At 46.2% G+C, this 22,017-nt stretch overlaps 1 long non-coding RNA gene across 1 annotated transcript; it reads right to left on the bottom strand.

Moving 5' to 3' along the window:
- Positions 1 to 9,813: 9,813 nt before the first annotated feature.
- Positions 9,814 to 21,291, bottom strand: LOC140911253 (uncharacterized). The gene is made up of 3 exons (XR_012158875.1): positions 21,033 to 21,291; positions 16,068 to 16,290; positions 9,814 to 13,990 (listed from the first exon to the last, which is right to left on the bottom strand). It is a non-coding gene; the product is annotated as an uncharacterized lncRNA (long non-coding RNA).
- Between the last annotated feature and the right edge of the window lie 726 nt (positions 21,292 to 22,017).

The following is a 22,017-nucleotide window of genomic DNA, read 5'->3' as shown; positions in this document are numbered from 1 at the left end:
CAGCCTACCCCTTAATGCCATGGCTCATGAAGCCGTACACAGGCAGCCTGGACAGTAGTCAGGAGCTGCTCAACTACAGGCTGAGCAAGTGCAGAATGGTGGTAGAATGTGCATTTGGATGTTTAAAGGCGCGCTGGCGCAGTTTACTGACTCGGTTAGACCTCAGCAAAACCAATATTCCCACTGTTATTACTGCTTGCTGTGCGCTCCACAATATATGTGAGAGTAAGGGGGAGATGTTTATGGTGGGGTGGGAGGTTGAGGCAAATCACCTGGCTGCTGGTTACGCGCAGCCAGACATCAGGGCAGTTAGAAGAGCACAGGAGAGCGCGGTACGCATCAGAGAAGCTTTGAAAACCAGTTTCATGACTGGCCAGGCTACGGTGTGAAAGTTCTGTTTGTTTCTCCATGATGAAACCCTCCCCGCCCCTTGGTTCACTCTACTTCGCTGTAAGCTAACCACCCTCCCCTCCTCCCTTTGATCATCACTTGCAGAGGCAATAAAGTCATTGTTGCTTCACATTCATGCATTCGTTATTCATTCATCACACAAATAGGGGGATGACTACCAAAGTAGCCCAGGAGGGGTGGTGGAGGAGGGAAGGAAAATGCCACACAGCACTTCAAAAGTTTACAACTTTAAAATTTATTGAATGCCAGCCTTCTGTTTTTTGGGCAATCCTCTGTGGTGGAGTGGCTGGTTGGCCGGAGGCCCCCGCACCGTGTTCTTGGGCATCTGGGTGTGGAGGCTATGGAACTTGGGGAGGAGGGCGGTTGGTTACACAGGGGCTGTAGTGGCAGTCTGTGCTCCAGTTGCCTTTGCTGCAGCTCAACCATACACTGGAGCATACTGGTTTGATCCTCCAGCAGCCTCAGCATTGAATCCTGCTTCCTCTCATCACGCTGCCGCCACATTTGAGCTTCAGCCCTGTCTTCAGCCCGCCACTTACTCTCTTCACCCCACCACTTCTCCTCCCGGTCATTTTGTGCTTTCCTGCACTCTGACATTATTTGCCTCCACACATTTGTCTGTGCTCTGCCAGTGTGGGAGGACAGCATGAGCTCAGAGAACATTTCATCACGAGTGCATTTTTTTTTCTTTCTAATCTTCACTAGCCTCTGGGAAGGAGAAGATCCTGTGATCATTGAAACACATGCAGCTGGTGGAGAAAAAAAAAGGGACAGCGGTATTTAAAAAGACACATTTTATAAAACAGTGGCTACACTCTTTCAGGGTAAACCTTGCTGCTAACATTACATACATAGCACATGTGCTTTCATTACAAGGTCGCATTTTGCCTCCCCTCACCATGTGGTTACCCGCTCAACCCTCCCCGTGGCTAACAGCAGGGAACATTTCTGTTCAGCCACAGGCAAACAGCCCAGCAGGAACGGGCACCTCTGAGTGTCCCCTGAAGAAAAGCACCCTATTTCAATCAGGTGACCATGAATTAGATCTCACTCTCCTGAGGATAACACAGAGAGATAAAGAACGGATTTTGGTTGAATGCCAGCAAACATACACTGCAATGCTCTGTTGTACAATGATTCCCGAGTATGTGTTACTGGCCTGGAGTGGTAAAGTGTCCTACCATGGAGGACGCAATAAGGCTGCCCTCCCCAGAAACCTTTTGCAAAGGCTTTGGGAGTACATCCAGGAGAGCCGCGAATGCCAGGGCTAATTAATCCTTTCAGATGCTTGCTTTTAAACCATGTATAGTATTTTAAAAGGTACACTCATCGGAGGTCCCTTCTCCACCTGCCAGGTCCAGGAAGCAGCCTTAGGTGGGTTCGGGGGGTACTGGCTCCAGGTCCAGGGTGAGAAACAGTTCCTGGCTGTCGGGAAAACCGGTTTCTCTGCTTGCTTGCTGTGAGCTATCTACAACCTCATCATCATCATCATCCCCAAAACCTGCTACCATGTTGCCTCCCTCTCCATTGAAGGAGTCAAACAACACGGCTGGGGTAGTGGTGGCTGAACCCCCTAAAATGGCATGCAGCTCATTATAGAAGCGGCATGTTTGGGGCTCTGACCCGGAGCGGCCGTTCACCTCTCTGGTTTTCTGGTAGGCTTGCCTCAGCTCCTTAAGTTTCACGCGGCACTGCTTCAGGTCCCTGTTATGGCCTCTGTCCTTCATGCCCTGGGAGATTTTGACAAAGGTTTTGGCATTTCAAAAACTGGAACGGAGTTCTGATAGCACGGATTCCTCTCCCCATACAGCGATCAGATCCTGTACCTCCCGTTCGGTCCATGCTGGAGCTCTTTTGCAATTCTGGGACTCCATCATGGTCACCTCTGCTGATGAGCTGTGCATGGTCACCTGCAGCTTGCCACGCTGGCCAAACAGGAAATGAGATTCAAAAGTTCGCAGTTCTTTTCCTATCTTCCTGGCCAGTGCATCTGAGTTGAGAGTGCTGTCCAGAGCGGTCACAATGGAGCACTTTGGGATAGCTCCAGGAGGCCAATACTGTTGAATTGTGTCCACAGTACCCCAAATTTGACCCGGCAAGGCCAATTTAAGCGCTAATCCACTTGTCAGGGGTAAAGTAAGGAAATCAATTTTAAGAGCCCTTTAAGTAGAAATAAAGGGCTTCATCATGTGGACAGGTGCAGGTTTACATCGATTTAATGCAGCTAAATTCGACCTAAAGTTCTAGTGTAGACCAGGGCTTAAAGGTTATTGCTGACCAGCTACTCAACACAATTAACATTAACTTGTTCTTTCACTATTTTGGATTGCATTCCTTTCCTCTGGTTTTTAAAGACTATTTAGATAAGATGGAAGTATTCAAGTTGGCAAGGCCTGATGAAGTTCATCCTAGGGTACTAAAAGAACTAGCTAAAGCAATCTTGGAACCCTTCGCAATTATGTTTCAGAACTCCTGGAGGACAGGTGAGGTTCCAAAAGATTTGAGAATGGCAAACATAGTATCTGTCTTTAAAAAGGGGAACAAAGAGGATCAAGAGAATTATAGACCAGTCACCAGTGAACTTTAATACCTGGAAAAATACTGAAACAAATTGCTAACCAATTTGGAGGATAACAAGAGTGTGATGCATGTCTAGAAAGGGTTAAACATCCTGCAAAATAAATGACTCAAATTCAACCCTTAAAGACTTGTGGTAAGGTAATGGTTGTGTTTTTGTGTATTTACATATGTATGAATAGGGTCAACAATGTAATCAACAGTCCCTGTCTATGCTGTATTCTGATAATTCAGAGATCAAAAGAACATCCTAGCATTTAAATGAATTGTAAACATGGGATATCTCTGTATTCATCTCTCTTTGACATGTAATGTGTGAATGGTGGAGGAACAAGCAAATTGCCTTATGTTAATTCTATAGCTAAGTACCAGGTGATGGACCTCCTTCAAAGTCATCCTAATTACCGTTTTTTCCCCCAAGGAACTCCAACTTGTCAAAAAGGACATGAAATTGTATAAAAGATAGTTGGGTCTTGATCTGCTTAAGGTTTCATGCAGGGGAGGCCTACGCCATAAAGACTGAGATCCCAGTTCTAACTGAACCACCCTGACATATAAACATTGGACTATTTCTGAAAGAACTCCTAGCATCTACAAAGCTCACCATCTCTGCTATGAATCTGAATCTTTAGAACTGAACTCATGTCTATATAGATATTGATCTTTTAACATACTTTCTCTCTTGTTTTTTAATAAAATTTAGTTTAGTTAATAAGAATTGGCTGTAGCGTGTATTTGGGTAAGATCTGAAACATTCATTAACCTTGGAGGTAATGTGTCCGATCCTTTGGGATTGGTAGAACCTTTTATTTTATATGATGAAATAAGATTTTCAGAAGTCATCATATTTGACTTAGGTACCGGATGGAGGCCTGAGGCTGGATCACTTTAAGGGAACTATGGTTTTGGACTTCTGAGTAACCAGTAAGGTAATAAAGAAGTTTTTTTTTTTATGCTGGCTTGGTAAATATAAAAATTGGAATATCCACTAGCTTTATGGGGATTGTCTGCCCCGTTCTTTGCAGTGAGTGACCACAGCCTAAGTGAGTGACCACAGCTGGCTCCCACTGAGCCACGGTCACAAAGGATTACAAGGAATAGTCCAGAATAGATTGGTCAAGAACAAATCATACCAAAACACCCTAATTTCCTTCTTTGACTGAATTACTGGCCTAGTGGGGGATGGAGGGTAGTTGAGATAGATCTTTTAGTAAGGCATTTGATACAGTCCCACATGATATTCATATAAGTAAACTAGGGGAAAATGGTCTAGATGAAGTTACAGAACAATTTTTCTCCCTCCTCCTTGTAACAACAATTTTCTGGAAGATTCTGCTTTAACCAGACACAAGTCGTTGGGCTCAATACAGGAATCACCAGATGAAATTTAGTGGCATGTGCTATACAGGTCAGGCTTGATAATCTAATGTTTTTTTCTGGCCTTAAACTCTATGAATCTATTACTATAAGGTGGGTGCATAACTGGTTGAAATATTGTATTCAAAGAGCAGTTATCAATGGCTTGCTGTCTAATTGGGAGGACATTATCTAGTGGGGTCAGTCTTTGGTTCAGTACTATTCAGTATTTTCATTAATGACTTGGACAATGGAGTGGAGAGTATACTTATAAAATTTGTGGAAGATACAAGCTGGGAGGGGTTGCTATCACTTTGAATGAGAGGATTCAAAATGACCTTGACAAATTGGAGAATTGGTCTGAAATCAACAGGATGAAATGCGATAACGATAAATTTAAAAGTACTTCACTTAGGAAGGAAAAAATCAAATGCACAAGTACAAAATGGGGAATGAGTGGCTAGATGCTAGTACTGCTGAAAAGGGTCTGGGTGTTACAGTAGATCACAAATTGAATATGAATCAAAAATGTGATGCAGCTGCAAAAAAGGCAAATAGGGGTGTATTAATAGGAGTGTCATATGTAAGACATGGGAGTAAAAGTCCTGCTCTACTAAACACTGGTGAGGACTCAACAGGATACCATGTCCAATCTGGGTGCCAAACTTTAGGAAAGATGTGGGCAAACTGGAAAGAGTCCAGACAAGAGCAACAAAAACCATAAAAGGTTTAGAAAACCTGTCCTGTGAGGAAAGGTTACAAAAACTGGGCACGTTTAGTCTTGAGAAAAAAAAACAGAGGGGGGGGACCTGATAAGTCTTCAAATATGTTAAGGGCTGTTATAAACAGGATAGTGATCAATTGTTCTCCATGTCCACTAAGGTAAGACCAGAAGTAATGGGCTTATTCTGCAGCAAGGGAGAATTAGGGTAGATATTAAGCAAAACTTTCTGACCATAAGGGTAGTTAAGCACTGGAATAGGCTTCCAAGGGAGGTTGTGGAATCCCTATCATTGGCAGACTTTAAGAACAGGGTGGACAAACACATATCGGGGATTGTCTAGGATTATTTGGTCCAGCTACATTGCAGGGGGCTGGATTTGATGACTTCTCAGGGTCCCTTCCAATCCTACATGTCTATATTTCCATGTATTTCCTAAGGATTAGACAGATTAACCCCCTCACCAACATGCTGGGAGCCTGGAGGGAGGAATATTCAGTGAGGTTCTCTCATACAACATTATCATAATTCTTTCAGGCAGGGATCTGTGGAGGGTGAGGTTTGCTCCACACTGACTCTAGGATTCCCAGCTCCTTCCCTCTACTGCTGCCCTCACAATCCCTGTCCATGAAGCGTGGAAGGGGATTCCACACAAAGGGCACTGCAGAAAAGGGAATATTACTTGGGGCTTTCTTTATGGTAGAATTTACTCTACCTGCTGGACGTGGGTTGGAGATGAAGGAATGATACATGCCCCCACACACTTCCCCTCACATGTGGAGCCCAGGATCGATGGAGGTCCATGTCCAGACCCAGCATCCAAAGTAGGACAGGACTTTTAAGGGTGGCTTCCTCTGTAAAGAAGGACAGAGGCTGGCACATAGAAGGCCCCCTCCATGAACAGTCATGGTGGGAATGACCTTCCCCTCCCCTCCCCTGTTTCCAGGAACGTATCTGGGGAAGAGAGAGTTCAATCTGAAATTTCACAGTGGCCTTTTGTTAGAAGACAAATATGGTGCTGAGGAAGAAAAGTGCACAGTGGTAGTGGAAAAAAAGTAAAATATGAATCCTTAATTGCTTAGGCACACACTTGTGGTCAGTGAAAACGCTAACATATTTCCACTTACATTTGCTAATTAAAACATTCAGTGCATAAAGTGACTACATTTCACAAGAAAAACTGTTTATAATCCTTGTAATCTGTTGCTAATTCCTTTAGGGCATCATTTACCCAAATTTGACCAATATGCTTAACTGTTAAAACAAAATTAGCATAGGTTTGTGTTGTACAGTACTTGGATTGCACGTAATTAAGAGTGCATGAGCTCAGTTTTCCCCTTAGCATTTAGTTTGGTTTTATAGTTAACATGGAGAGGCAAACGTCACCCTGGGGTAATTAATATTGTATAAAGTAATGAGGAGCAGGGGCAAGAGTCTGGCTGTGGGGTTATAACGGGTGGGCAAACTTTTTGGCCCGAGGGCCACATTGGGGTTGCAAAACTGTATGGAGGGCTGGGTAAGGAAGTCTGTGCCTCCCCAAACAGCCTGGCCCCCAACCCCATCCACTCCCTCCCACTTCCGGCCCCTGACTGCGCCCCTCAGAACCCCCGACCCATCCAACCCCCCCTACTCCTTGTCCCCTGACCGCCCCCAACCTTAACTGCCCCCCTGGGACTCCACCCCCTATCCAACCCCCGCTGTTCCTTGTCCCCAGACTGCCCCGACTCCTATCCACACCCACACCCCTTGACAGGCCCCCGGAACTCCCACGCCGATCCAACCCCCCTGTTCCCTGTCACCTGACCACCCCCCCAACCCCAACCCATCCAATCCCCGCTGTTCCTTCTCCCCTGACTGCCCCCCCTGCTGGAACCTCTGCCCCATCCAACCGCCCCCTGTCCCTTATTCAATGCCCTGCTCTCTTACCATGTCAGCTGCCGCTCAGAGCAGCAGGAGCTCGCAGCCCGCCCGCCCGCCTGCCCGGCCAAAGCCAGCCACGCCACTGCCCTGCCCAGCAGGAGCGGCGGGCCAGAGCGCTGGCAGCGTGGTGAACTGAGGCTGCGGGGGAGGGGGGAAGTAGGGGAGGGGCCGGGGGCTAGCCTCCCTGGCCGGGAGCTCAGGGACCAGGTAGGACGGTCCCATGGGCTGTAGTTTGCCCACCTCTGGGTTATAAGATACAACAAAACTGGAGAGTCAAAAGAGGTTCACATCTTTTGTGAACAGCATGTGATAAAGCAGCAGATCTGAAATGCTTGGAATGATTACAGGGTCTTTGGAAAGAGAGTAGTATTTGGCTAAAGCTAGAGAAGTGGATAACCACCTGACCATGTAAAGTATTTCTTACTTAGTCTTCTGAGCATACTAACCCTGGTCTACACTACAGGGTTAGGTTGAATTTAGCCGCATTAGGTCGATTTTAAAATGAATGTGTCTACACAACCAACCCCATTCCGTCAACCTAAAGGGCTCTTAAAATCGACTTCTGTGCTCTTCCTCAGCAAGGGGAGTAGCGCTAAAATCAACCTTGCTGGGTCGAATTTGGGGTACTGCAGACGCGATTTGACAGTATTGGCCTCCGGGAGCTATCCCAGAGTGCTCCAATGTGACCATTCTGGACAGCACTTTGAACTCCACTAGCCAGGTACTAGCTGATGCACTAGCCAGCTACACAGTAGAAGCCCCAGGAAATTTTGAATTTCATTTTCTGTTTGGTCAGCATGGCGAGCTCAGCAGCACAGGTGACCATGCAGTCCCCCCCAGAATCAAAAGAACTTCAGCATGGACCGAAAGGGAGACACTGGATCTGATTGCTGTATGGGGAGAAGAGTCTGTGCAGGCCAAACTCCGATCAAAAAGAAGAAATGCTAATATATATGCCAAAATTGCACAGGGCATGGTGGAGAGAGGCTACAACAGGGACACACTGCAGTGCCGCATGAAAGTGAAGGAGCTCATGCAAGCCTACCAAAAGACAAAGGAGGCAAACAGTCGCTCTGGGTCAGAGCCCCATTCATGCTGCTTCTATGATCAGCTGCATGCCATTCTAGGGGGGGACCCTACCACTACCCCACCACTGTCCATGGACACCTGCAAGGGGTGAGTCTCACACAACAGTGAGGAGGATTTTGTGGATGAGGAAGAGAAGGAGAATGCGCAGTAGACAAGCAGTGAATCCGTTCTCCCCAGCAGCCAGGACCTTTTCATCACCCTGGAGCCAATACCCTCCCAAGATGGGATCCCCGACCCTGAAGCCAGAGAAGGCACCTCTGGTGAGTGCACATTTGTAACTACAGTACAGGGTTTAAAAAGCAATAATGTTTAATGTTTTATTTGCCCTGAAGAATTGGGATGCATTCGTGGCCAGTACAGCTACTGGAAAAGTCTGTTAACGTGTCTGGGGATGGAGCAGGAATCCTCCAGGGACATCTCCATGATGCTCTCCTGGAGGTACTCTGAAAGCCTTTGCAGAAGGTTTCTGGGGAGGGCTGCCTTATTTCATCCTCCATGGTAGGACACTTTACCATGCCAAGCCAGTAGCAAGCAGTCTGGAATCATTGCAGCACAAAGCATGGCAGCGAAAGGTCCTGGGTTTTGGTCGCATTCAAGCAACATTCGGTCTTTATCTTTCTGTGTTGGCCTCAGGAAAATGATATCATTCATGGTCACCTGGTGGAAATAGGGGAATTTTTGTAAGGAAACAGTAAAAGGACCCCATCCATGCTGGGTTGTTTGTGCTTGACTAAAAGGGATCATCCCGGAGAATAGCCATGTGTTGGGTGAGGGGAGGTGTATGCTACATATCCACCCAAAAAACCGCACCCCCTCCTTTTAAATGTGAAACCCAACTGGCATTGCTTGCTATGGGAAAGGATGGTGCTGCAGTTTGAAACCATTCCCACATGTTATGAAGGCAGAAGAAGCCAACCCCGCATATCAAAAGGCTTACTATGGCTGCCTGGAAACCGAATTCTGTTGCCCAACCGTGTGTGATGTCTCACCATACAGCAGGCACTCAATATAAAAGGCAAAATGAGACCTTGTACCTAAAGCAACATGTTCTGTGTGCTGTGAATTGCTTGATTCACTGTTAAAGAGTCTCCCTTTTGTTCTCAGAAATGTATCCTCTTAAATTTTACTCTCCCTTTTTATCTCCCCCAGGTGCAAATGTTTATATGCTCCTCCTATCATCTCCATCTGTGAGGTTATCGTAGATTAGAAGGCAAAAAAAACCGCACTCACGATGACATGTTTTCCGATCTCATGCAGTCCTCCCACACTGATAGTGCACAGCTTAATGCATGGAGGCATTCAGTGGCAGATACCAGGAAAGCATTAAGTGAGCATGAAGAGCAGAGGCAGGAGGAGATGTTGAGGCTAATGGAGGAGCAAACGGACATGCTCAGGCATCTGGTGGAGCTGCAGGAAAGCCAACAAGAGCACAGACCCCCGCTGCATCCATTGTATAACCGCCTGCCCTCCTCCCCAAGTTCCATATCCTCCTCCCTCAGACACCCAAGAATGTGGTGGGGGGAGGCTCTGGGCACCCAGCCAGTCCACTCCAGAGGATGGCCCAAGCAACAGAAGGCTGTCATTCAAACAGTTTTGAATTGTTATGTGGCGACGTAAGCAATGTGTCCTTGTCCTTCCCTCCTTCCGCACCCCACCCCACCCGGGCTACCTTGTCAGTTATCTCACTTTTTTTTTTAATTAATAAAGAAAGAATGCATGGTTTCAAAACAATAGTTACTTTATTTCCTTTGCCAGCTGTGATCGAAGTGGGGAGGGTGGTTGGCTTACAGAAAATTAAAATCAACAAAGAGAGCAGGTTTGCAGCAAGGAGAAACACACACAGCTGTCACACTGTAGCCTGGCCAGTCATGAAACTGGTTTTCAAAGCCTCTCAGATGCACAGAGCACCTAGCTGTGCTCTTCTAATCGCCCTGGTGTCTGGCTGCTCAAAATTGGCCACCAGGCGTTTTGCCTCAACCTCCCACCCCACCATAAACATCTCCCCCTTACTCTCACAGATATTATGAAGCACACAGCAAGCAGCAATAACAATGGGAATGTTGGTTGCGCAGAGGTCTAACTTAGTCAGCAAACAGCGCCAGTGCGCTTTTAAACGTCCAAAGGCACATTCTACCACCATTCTGCACTTGCTCAGCCTATAGTTGAACTGCTCCTTTCTACTGTCCAGGCTGCCTGTGCACAGTTTCATGAGCCATGGTAGCAAGGGTAGGCTGGGTCCCCAAGGATAACTATTGGCATTTCAACATCCCCAACGGTAATTTTCTGGTCTAGGAAGTAAGTCCCTTCTTGCAACTGCTCAAACAGCCCTGAGTTCCTAAAGATACAAGCGTCGTGCACTTTTCCTGGCCATCCCACGTTGATGTCAGTGAAACGTCCCTTGTGATCCACCACCAATTGTGTGATGCAGCACCATTGAGAAGTACCCCTTGTGGTTCACGTACTGGTTAGCAAGGTGGTCCGGTGCCAAAATAGGGATACGTGTTCCATCTATCACCCCACCACAGTTAGGGAAACCCATTGCAGCAAAGCCATCCAGTATGACCTGCACATTTCCCAGAGTCACTACCCTTGATAGCAGAATGTCCATGATTGCAGTGGCTATTTGGATCACAGCAGTCCCCACAGTAGACTTGCCCACTCCAAACTGATTCCCAACTGACCGGTAGCAGTCAGGCATTGCAAGCTTCTACAGGGCTATCGCCACTTGCTTCTCAACCGTCAGGGCAGCTCTCATCTTGGTATTCCTGAGCTTCAGGGCAGGGGAAAGCAACTCACAAAGTTCAAGGAAAGTGGCCTTACACATGCGAAAGTTTCACAGCCACTGTGAATCATCCCATACCTGCAACACTATGCAGTCCCACCAGTCTGTGCTTGTTTGCCAGGCCCAGAATCGGCATTCCACTGTATCAACCAGCCCCACTGTCGCCATGATGTCCCAATTGCCACAGCCCATGGTTTCAGGAACATCTGTGTCCATGTCTTCATCACAATCATCCTCATGCTGGAGTCTCTTAGCCCGGGTCCGCACATACTCCAGGATAATGTGCAAAGTGTTTACGATGCTCACAACAGCCGCGGTGAGCTGAGCGGGCTCCATGCTTGCCATGGTATGGTGTCTGCATGGGTAACCCAGGAAAAAAGGTGCAAAATGATTGTCTGCAGTTGCTTTCACAGAGAGAGGGAGGGAGAGAGAGGCGACTGACGACATGTACCCAAAACCACCCTCAACAATGTTTTTGCCCCATCAGGCATTGGGAGCTTAGCCCAGAATTCCAATAGTCAACAGAGACTGTGGGAACTGTGGGATAGCTACCCACAGTGCACCGCTCCGTAAGTCAACGCTAGCCAAGATATTGAGGACACACTCCACCGACTTAATGTGCTTAGTGGGGACATACACAAACGACTCTGTAAAATCAATTTCTAAAAATCAATTTCTATAAAATCAACCTAATTTTGTAGTGTAGACATACCCTTAGTATACTGTGAAAGAGTCAAGATGATGAAAGGCAAACAGAGGGAAAAATTACTAATAATAGCTTTAAATTAAGAATGACTCATTTAATAGTTGTTTGCAGTGTTATTATAGCTGTGTTAGTCCCAGGATATTAGAGAGAAAAAGGTGGGTGAGGTAATATCTTTTATTAGACCAACTTCTATTGGTCAAAGACTCCACAAGCTTTCAAGCTTAAACACAACTGTTTTTCAGATCTGGGAAAGGTACTCAGAGTATCACAGCTGAATACAAGGGTGGAATAGATACAGCATTCAACTTACATTATCTTTTGCAACATATATTAAATCAGCAGTTTATACCTCTACAGTCAGGAGATAAAGGAGTCCTAAATCCAGTGTCTTTATTAAGTCCATACTATTTGGTGTCTTGTGGAGTTATGAATTTTAGTTCTCAGGCTCATCTTTTAAAAGTGTTGTGCAGGTTTCCTTTGAGGATGTGGACTGACAGGTCAGATATGCAGTGATCATTTCGTAAAAAGTGTTTGTCCATGAGTGATATGGCATTTTTGTCTTTTACTATTTTTCTGTGAGAGTTCATTCAAGAGCATAGTGATTGTCGGGTTTCTCCCACTCCATTGTTGCTAGGGCATTTGATACATCGGATGAGGTTCCCCACATGTTGTGACAGGCATGCATAGGACCAATGGATCTTGACAGTGTGTTGTGACGGGTATTGATCATCATAGCAGTCAAGATATGTCTGCAGGTTTTGCATTTGTTGTTCTGCAAGGCCTGGTGCCGCTTTGAGTTGGTGTATCCTGGTCTGCAGGGAGCTTCCTTCTGATGACGAGCTTGGCAAGGCAGTGAATTGTCTGAAGGCCAGAAGAGGGGGTTCAGGAAAGATTTTTCAGAATATGGGTCTGTTTAATAATAATTAATTCCAATGCATTTGATTCATGCTTCTATATATAGCAATAACTAATTTTTGCATGTACAGTTTGATTCAGAATAAAATGAGGGCTAATATGTTTTAGATGCATGAAAAAAGTGAACTTTGATTTCGTTTCCTAAATGTTTCTAGATTTTTGTATGAATCAAATGTTGTAAAATTCAAGAACAACTGAAAAGGGTGAAATCCTGCTGTTATTGGAGTCAATGGAAATACGGCCATTGACTTTATCAATGCCAGGATTTCACCCCAGAGCTTATGTACCTAAGTGCCAATGGCCATTTTAAAAAGCTGGCTAACCCCTAGAAACCCCTTAAATAGGTTTCCCTGCTATTTATAATCTTGCTATTCTATCAAAATAAAACGGTCAGTAATATTGCTCAAGAAGAAGATATTTTCACTTATCAACTCGTGACATAGGACTTCCAGTTCCATTTACTCTAGTGCTTGTAAGGGAGCCAGAGCAACTATAGCTCCTAGAATTCATGGAGAGAAAATTCAGGAATACATTAATTCTCTTCTGTAACGTTATAATTGAAAGTCATTTTCCACCATTAGTCAAGCTATTTGGTTATGAACTGTTTTGTCCTCTCGTAAAATGTGTGAGATAATCATCATCTTGGTCATGACTGGGAGATTGAACTGGGAATCTCCAGAGCTAAAAGCATGGGCCTATACAATTTGAGATAAAAAAGATGAACATCTATAGCTTGAAACTGTAGAAGAGGGAATGAAACACACCACAAATTGAGTTACATATGCACATACTGACTTCTGCCCAAGAGAAACTCAACCCAGCTCCTGAGTGCTTAACCGAGACTCTCCCCTTTTAGATCATCTGGTAGAGCTGCTGGCATAAAGTTCCATCTTAACCGTGGTAACAAGCAGGCTACAAACAGTGGCTTTGATTCCACTCTCTCTTCCCATGGTGTAGATCAAGAGTAACTTTATGGATGTCAATGCACTTAAAACCACTGTGAGATTACAATTCAATCTAATGCATCCATGCAGCCCTCCAAGATGGGGAGTTTAGTTAATTAAGTCTGATGTAGTTACTGGCCGGTTGAAGACACTCATTTCTCCTTCCTTTTTTTCTCCCTTGTTTATCCTCTTTGTTGCATCTCTCCTCTTAGTCTTAATTTTTCTTCATGGCTTTCTGCCTGTTTTTACTTTTGGGGTGAATTCTCTCTCTCTCTCTCTCTCTCTATTTGCACATCTTTCAGTCTCTGCCTTCTGTTTCAGCCAGGTCTGCAGCTGCACAAAAACTCAGACGCTTTGGTGTGACCATGTCTATGTACTGAGTCATATTCATGCAGCAAGGCAAAAGCTAGCTTAGTTGCGTGGCAGGTTTAGAGTCCTCCTGCAGCTGCTAGTCTGGCATGCCGTTCAAGAAGTGGTGGGTTCATAATTGGGTCACACAGGTGACTATTTGCTGTAGATATCTCACACTTTGAGCTGACGCTTAGATACAAGGTATCCCACTTTGACAGCTACAGGAGGGAAAGAAAGAGGATATTCACTCTGAAGCTATCTGTATCGTATTATCTTGAATAGACTCACAAATTCTCTGCTGCCAGACTATTAATTTCTCAGGTATATTTGTGTGAAACAAGTGACACCCAGTGGCTGGTTCAGTTAATTACTATTTGTATTTAAGCCTTCACTTTTTGAGCCAGGTAGTCTGATGATCCTTCCCTTGCTCTCTTCTTTTATCTGCTTCCCGCCTAGGCTAAGGGCCTGTAGCATATTAACCTATCCTTCTGGCTGAAGATAGCTAGACAGCTCCTTCAAGAACTGCTCCATGAGGGCATGCTGAAGAGGGACTCCAGGCCCTGGTCTACACTGTGAGGTGGAGGGGGGTAAATTGATCTAAGTTAAGCAACTTCAGCTATGTGAATAACGTAGCTGAAGTCGACGTACTTAAATCGACATACCATGGTGTCTTCACCGCGGTGAGTCGACTGCGGCCGCTCCCCCATCCACTCTGCCTGTGCCTCTCATAGTGCTGGAGTACAGGAGTAGAAAGGAGAGCGCTTGGGGGTCAATTTATCGTGTCTAGACTAGACGTGATAAATCGATCCCCACTGGATCGATCGCTGCCTGCCAATCCGATGGGTAGTGAAGACATACCCCAGGATTAAGGGGGCAGATAAAGGAGCAACGACCTCACTTTATCACAAACTGGAATCCCAAATTTTGTACCACCATTTGACCACCAGGTCAGTCACAACAAATGCTGTTTGAATCTTAAAGCAACACTAACAATGTTTTTTAAAAGGGGTTTCATTGTACTCATATGAAACCACAAATCCAAGGGAGCTGCGTGGCACTTTGGGTCATAAGGAAAGGAAGGAGATAACTGCACTTGGCAAAAATCTAAAGCTGCACTTGACTGTGAGCATTTATATTTTGCTCCTGAAAAATATACATGTATATTGATAGCATAGCATAGCAACAGCCTATGTAATCTCAAGTGGGGTTAAGGGGTGAGACCTTGTGGAGGGGGCTGTAAGCATCCAAGGAATATTTGTAAACACTTGAAATTAAGTGCAACCAAATTCAAGGACATTTTTGTGGGTTCCAGAGCTCAGTCATTTCTGTAATAGACAGTTCTGTCGAGGATGCCGCCTACAGAGGTAGGGAAACCATCTCTGTTTTCTCAGTTGGAGAGAAAAAATTTAACAGGGTACCTCTGAGAATCACATGATTTGGAAGGAGTTGTTTGAACAGTGTTTGGCAGATCTCTAATTTGGCCTGTGACAGGTTTCAATTGGTCCACCGAGCCACTGGGGGGTGGTAGGGAGCTACTGCCTCACTGGCAGGCCTGGGTCACACCTCTTTGTCACTGGGGAATTAGCGGCGGGAGGTGCACCGGCCAGAGTCTGCGGCACGCCCCTGAGGCGGGGGGAGCGCCGGCCAGAGTCTGCGGCACGCCCCTCAGGCGGGGGGAGCGCCGGCCAGAGTCTGCGGCACGCCCCTCAGGCGGGCGGAGCGCCGGCCAGAGCCTGCGGCGCGCCCCTGAGGCGGGGGGAGCGCCGGCCAGAGCCTGCGGCGCGCCCCTGAGGCGGGGGGAGCGCCGGCCAGAGTCTGCGGCACGCCCCTCAGGCGGGGGGAGCGCCGGCCAGAGTCTGCGGCACGCCCCTCAGGCGGGGGGAGCGCCGGCCAGAGTCTGCGGCACGCCCCTCAGGCGGGGGGAGCGCCGGCCAGAGTCTGCGGCACGCCCCTCAGGCGGGGGGAGCGCCGGCCAGAGTCTGCGGCACGCCCCTCAGGCGGGGGGAGCGCCGGCCAGAGTCTGCGGCACGCCCCTCAGGCGGGGGGAGCGCCGGCCAGAGTCTGCGGCACGCCCCTCAGGCGGGGGGAGCGCCGGCCAGAGTCTGCGGTATTGTCAGGATTCTGCTACCCGAGGCGGGTTGGCCGGGGTAGGGGAACGCAGGCCCACCCAACTCCACTGCGTTCCAGCCCAGGGCCCTGACAGTCCCGCCACTGGGTCAGCAGGGAGCCATCCGCAACACGCTGACCAAATAGACCCACCACGCTGTGCAGTTCTGCCCCTGGGCTACTTCCTACCTGGTCTCTCAAGCGGGTCCCTCTGGTCCCTCCAGCTCGTCAGGGTATTCAGCTGCTGGCAGCTCCAGCTCCTCCTCTGCGTCAGGCTCACGCTGGTCCAGGTTATTGCCTGGCTCCTCTAGTTCCTCCGAGTACTCGGCAGCTGGCAGTCCTGGTAGCCCCAGTCCTTCCTCCAGGTCAGGTTTCTTCTCGTCCAGGGCCTCCCCTGGCTCGGCAGAAGGGTCTGAAGGGAAAAGCCAGCAATCTGTGTCTATCTCCCTCTCTGGTGCTGCCCTGACTGGGCTAAGGGCCCCACCCTTTGTACTTCCTGTTCCACCCCTTCCCTTCCGGGGGTTGGAGTAAGCTTGGTCTGGCCCCGCCCACACAGGCTGAGCGAGTGGCTCTTTACCCTCTGGTTCGGCAGGAAGCCACCCTGGCTCCCTACATGGCCATTCTGGAATGATTCCAAAAGGTAGATCTCCTAGAGCAGACTCAGGAATAGGACAACATTTTCATACAGCATGAGCTGAATTTATCATCTTTATGTTGTTCCTTTTGAGATATGTCTGATACTCAGATTTCTTAGAAAGAACACAGGTAGTTGAGACTCTTCATAGCAGCCCTAGCAAATCCTATGCCATTTAAACACTGACAGAACAAATATGCAAACATACAATTACCAAACCACTCCAGAAATCCAAGACAAATTCTGTGGCTGAAAGAGTGAGGTAAAGAGTGAGTACCTGGAAAAATAGATTAACGTGGCCTATGTGGTAGAGACATAACAGGAACATCTCCAAAAACAGGATGTTCCTTATCAACAAATGTTGGTAAGGAAATTTATTAAATGGCTTAGATTTTTAACAAACAATCCAATTAGGTAATGGATGAGCATTCCACACTGTGTAATTATGTTACAGATTAAAACTCATTAACCAATAATATTTAAAACAAATGTCACAAAACACTTTCAGTAATTTCTTGGGTGTCTAATATGAACATATGGGCACATGACACACTCTTTTATATACTTCTGCTTACTTATAAAATGTCTTGGATAAATGGGAGCAATCTGCTTTGTCAATGAATCCTGTGATCTCCCTGGTTGAGAACAGTATACGTGTTCACGTTTCACGTCATTGAATAAACTGAATCAGTTTCTTTAGTTTCTATTCTGTTCAGGTTCTTATACCCTGCCTATCGCTGCGGTTTATGAGTACCTTGTCTAAATCAGTTTATAAAAGCATTGTTCTAACTCAAACTGTTTTTTAAGGTACATCTTCTAACGTACATGTTGTGAATTTAGTGCTTGTGAAAAATCCTGGAGTCAAAACTCTGCAAGCTGAATCATTATGTTCAAGCATAGACAGGTAAAGAACGTGGTTGCCTGTCCTGACCTGCCAAAATGCTACAAACAAGCAGACTTAGCCATTTTCATTATGACTGCCAGCAAACGTCTCCAGTTTGATGGCACATATTAACTGAGAACTACGAATCATTTGACGTAGGCATTCATTATGTGGTAGACTTTTACCTACTACAGACATGGGGTGGATTCAGTCCAATGAGCTAGAGCTAACAAGTGCTCTCTAATTCTGAGACATCAAATCCTAACTAAGTGAAAGTATTTTAAAGACCTTCTTGTAAAATTAATTTCTGTTTTATTCTTTTTTTAAATAGCTTTTTTCCACTTTACACCACATACAGTCTCCTTATTCTTGCTATACCTCTTGCTTTCAACATAGTGCTTTACTCTTGGCTGTATTACTGTTAACATTCACGCTTTATTATACGTTTTCAAATGATGGTTTTCAACACTTTAGGGTTTAAAATAAAGTTAAAATCATTGTTGCCATAGAGGGAAATAGCTATAGAAGCCAGAAACATGCCAATTCCAGGAAAAACATGAGCAAGCCTAATGCCAGCTATGAGATTCAGTAACAGAAGAATTTTAGGATCCCCACCACTACCAATGAGTAAGGTTTCTCAATAGAAAAAAAGTTAAAAGCCATCATGGGCTTGGCTGACATGTTACTGAAAGCCCTCAGTACCTGGGGAGAGCAGGCCAATCTTTCCTGAGAAGGAAAGATCCTTTACAAAAGAACTATGCTGTAACAATCCCATTTCACATTCTGAAGATAATGTATCCTCCCATTAAATGTTATTTTTATAACAAACTATTTGATGTACACTTTTTTATGGCTAAAACAAGGATATACTTTAATTGCGGGAGGACATTTTGGACCAAATTTTCAAAGAATGGCACCTACGTGATTAACTGCAAAATGTGAAAATGCAAAGAGGAAATGGCATAAAAAAAATACATGTTTGTAACTGCTCTTACGCAAGCTATACAGCATCATTTGGGCCTTGGTGGCATTTGTTACTATGCTTTCTGATGACTGAAGGTAAAGTGTTAACATTGCCAAGCTGGGCAATTATCTTGTGATAACTCACATCGTGCACCCTCTATTGTGAGAGTCTAGGTGTGTATACTATTTGGGGTGACAATCTTTTAGAGTCTGTCCCTTCTGTGAGCATAGGCAGTTCCTTCAGGGCAGCCAAGATCCAAGCTAGGAGTCTCCTCTTCAAAATGCTCTACCTCCTGTGTCACATTATCTTGAGTTACACCTTTCGGTGAAAACAATCTCCAGATATATATATCACCTGTCCCTTCTTTTAGTCCAAATGTATCTGTCACCCACAAGAATACTATCAAGAAAGGAGAAGATTGATTTATTTTAAATTATAGATCTTAAATTTCAAGTTCAAAGTAAAATGTTTAAAGTTGATTAATTCTCACAGAGAATCCTGCCTTTTCTTACTTTGCATCCTGTGTTCCTCATTTCAACTTCAGCAGCTTGTGAGGTACATTTAAAGGTTCTGTTCTCCCATCAAAACAGACACACAATTCCCATTAGTAGCAATGTAAATTATGAACATATAGAATACAGATTGGACTAAGTAACTTGCAGTGTCTGTCATCTTAATGCCTATGCAATGTTAAGGTACAGAGTGAAAGATTTTCAAAGACAAAAAGGTGCACTTAAGTGTCCAATTTCTAATAAAAGTTGACTCTTATTTGTGCCTTTGAAAGTCTCCCCTGTACTATACTAATTTAGTTTTCTTCACAGTTTAATGTCCATAAAATGTTATCATGAAAAAGTTAATGTTTCCCTGGCTCCATTATAATATCAATTCCATCATCTATGTCCACTTTTTCCAAAGCAAAGTATAGATGATTAAGAAAACATTTGAAAGCCATTTTCACCCACCAAGTAAACTGTACCAATTTTTTCCAAGCCAAATACTAAAGTTTTTCTTAAAAATACATGCCACATGGGAAGCAAATCCTGAAAATAAGTGGACCAAAGAGGGATAGGATGACTTCTGTCTGGAAATGAAAAATACTAATTAACTTTAAAACACTGGCAAATATTCATTGCAAAGAGCATAATGCTCCGGAGTTGTTTAACTTCAAGCCACACTGATCAAAACCCAAATTGCTCCCCAAGTATTACTTAAGTTTTTGCTGTGACCCAAACAAACAAGTTTTGGAAGACTAGAAAATCATAGGCCTAAAAAACAACAAAGGCCAGATGCACAAGGGGGACTTAAACACCTAAAGAGGCAGTTAAGCACCTAAGTCCAACATTTAGATGCCAGTGGCGTTCACAAAGCCACTGCTCAGCTGCTGCCTAACCCTGTAGGCACTGAAAGTCCCCAGAGCACCTACATTTCTGCCAGTGAGCGTGTGCACAACCACCTAACTGACATCACTGAGCAGTTTGGTGCCAACCTCACGCCTAAGCCCCAGCAAGATTCACAAGCCAGGCATTCTCCCAACTATCTCACTGCAGGGCCCAATGCAGTAGGCACACTCAGAGGCTTCCTAAGAGCACACTTACCAGATCTTGTACATTGTTGTCATGGTACCCATGCCCCCCTTATGCCCAATAGTTAGCACCCTCATCCAAGATGTGGAAGAACCAGATTCAAATCCCTCCTCTGCCTGATTCAGAGCAGGGACTTGACTCCTAGTCTCCCACATCCCAAGTAAATATCCTTACCACTGGGCTATGACTATGCTGAGGTAGGACTCTCTCGAGCTCCCCGGTGGAAGTTGTTCCATTTCGTATAAATGCTTCAATGGGCCATTGTGAGTGAGACTCTAGCCTAGTGTTTAGCACACTCACCTAGGAGACCCCGGTTCCAGTCCCTGCTCCAATGTTTAAGAATTTATACAAAGTGTAACAGCTTCAAATAGGAGAGAACACCCCACCCCATAATACGCTATAGCCCAGTGGTTAGAGCACGCATTTGGGTGGCAGGAGATCTGAGGGTGTGTGTGAGTTCGAGTCTCTGCTTCTAATCAGGCACAGCAGCAATGTCAACCCGAGTGTCCCTCATCCCGAGGGCTCCAAACATTGGGATATAGAATATAAAGGGAGGGGTATCACCATCTTTCAGTTTTTCTTGAGAAAGGACTGACTTAGACACCTAAATCAGGAGAGAATTCCTGGCTGTGAATCCTGAGTGGAAACAGGTGCTCATTATGAGTGATGTAGCCCAAGCGCCACTCTCTTCCCTCGCATTTCCTACTGGCTATCCTAGGCAGCACCCCACTCTGCTTGCTGGCTTCTGTGAATCCCCTTTTTAGACTCCTAAGTCTCCCCGTGCATTGTATGGGAAGCCTGGGAGCCTAATTCAGGGTTGTGAATTCCACAAGGCAGGAGATCACCTAAAAGTTAGACATTGCAATGTGTAAGTCCCCTTTGTGAATCTAGCCCCATGTTTTAAATGCCATCTTTTGCAGCTTAACAATGAATTTGTTGAACACATTGCCATGGGAAAAACCTCTTTGCTTTCCACATTGGGTGAAGGGGTGTTTGGTTTCAGACTCCTTATCAAGATGCTCATTTACTTTTTAATTAAAAAGATGTAGCCATTATAAAATGCACATACAGCTACTTCAACCCAACACACCTAGAAGCCAGAGTTCCCTTGCTCATGATCTCCATTCAGCCCATGCTCACTCTTCAGCCAAAGACCTGAAAGTAAACAGAAAAGTTTATAGCATCACCTCAAACTGGCTTATGTACTATGGTGATACAGTGACACAACATGTCATGAAAGGCAACAGATTGTCTCATCCAGACTGACTGTGGAAGCTAATTCGAGAGAAGAGTGTTCAACAATAACACAGGTCCACCAGTCTGCAAGAGACTAAATCCTTCCACTCTTCTCGAGCTACCCATGGGATACACACTCAGAGGGGACAGATACTACCCCACTACACTCTAAGTGCTTCCTCTATATCAGGGGTTGGCAACCAATGGCACGCATGCCAAAGATGGCACGCTGCTGCCTGCCAGGGTCCCAGCCGCCCAGGCAGCAGCGTGCCATTAAAAGTCCTGCCTGCCCCAGCCTGCTCTTCTCTGCCCCCCACCCCCCACCCAGTGGGGGCAGGGTGAAGAAGCTTGTTCCTGCCGGCTACTGCTCAGGGCAGGCAAGCTCCCCTGCCTCTTCCACCAGCGTGCTGGGTTCCTGCCCCCTCTCCTCTCCCTCTCTGTCACCGGTCAGCTGATGGCCCTTGCTAGGGAGGGGGAGAAGCGGAGCCACGCGCTCGCTGCTCCGGGGAGGAGGCGGAGAAGAGGTGGGGATGGGGCCTTGGGGAAGTGGGGGTGGAATCAGGGCATATCCCCTCCAGCCCCCTGCCGTGAGCCGCTCAGGGCAAGGGGCTGGGCGCACCCCCACGACCCCAGCCCACACCCTAAGCCCTCTGCCCTGACCCCTGCACCCCCCTCAGCCCTCTGCCCTGACTTCTGCACCCCCCCACAACCCCAGCCCTCTGCCCTGACCCCTGCACCCTCCTCACACACCCCATGCCCTGACCCCTGCACCCCCTCAGCCCTTTGCCCTGATCACCGTATCCCCCCATGACCCCAGCCCTGACTCCTGCACCCCCACA

This window comes from Lepidochelys kempii, chromosome 5, assembly GCF_965140265.1.
Source record: "Lepidochelys kempii isolate rLepKem1 chromosome 5, rLepKem1.hap2, whole genome shotgun sequence".
Lineage (NCBI taxonomy): Eukaryota > Metazoa > Chordata > Testudines > Cheloniidae > Lepidochelys > Lepidochelys kempii.
Note: the sequence above shows the minus strand (reverse complement) of the source record. Positions and strands in the feature narration are given on the sequence as shown.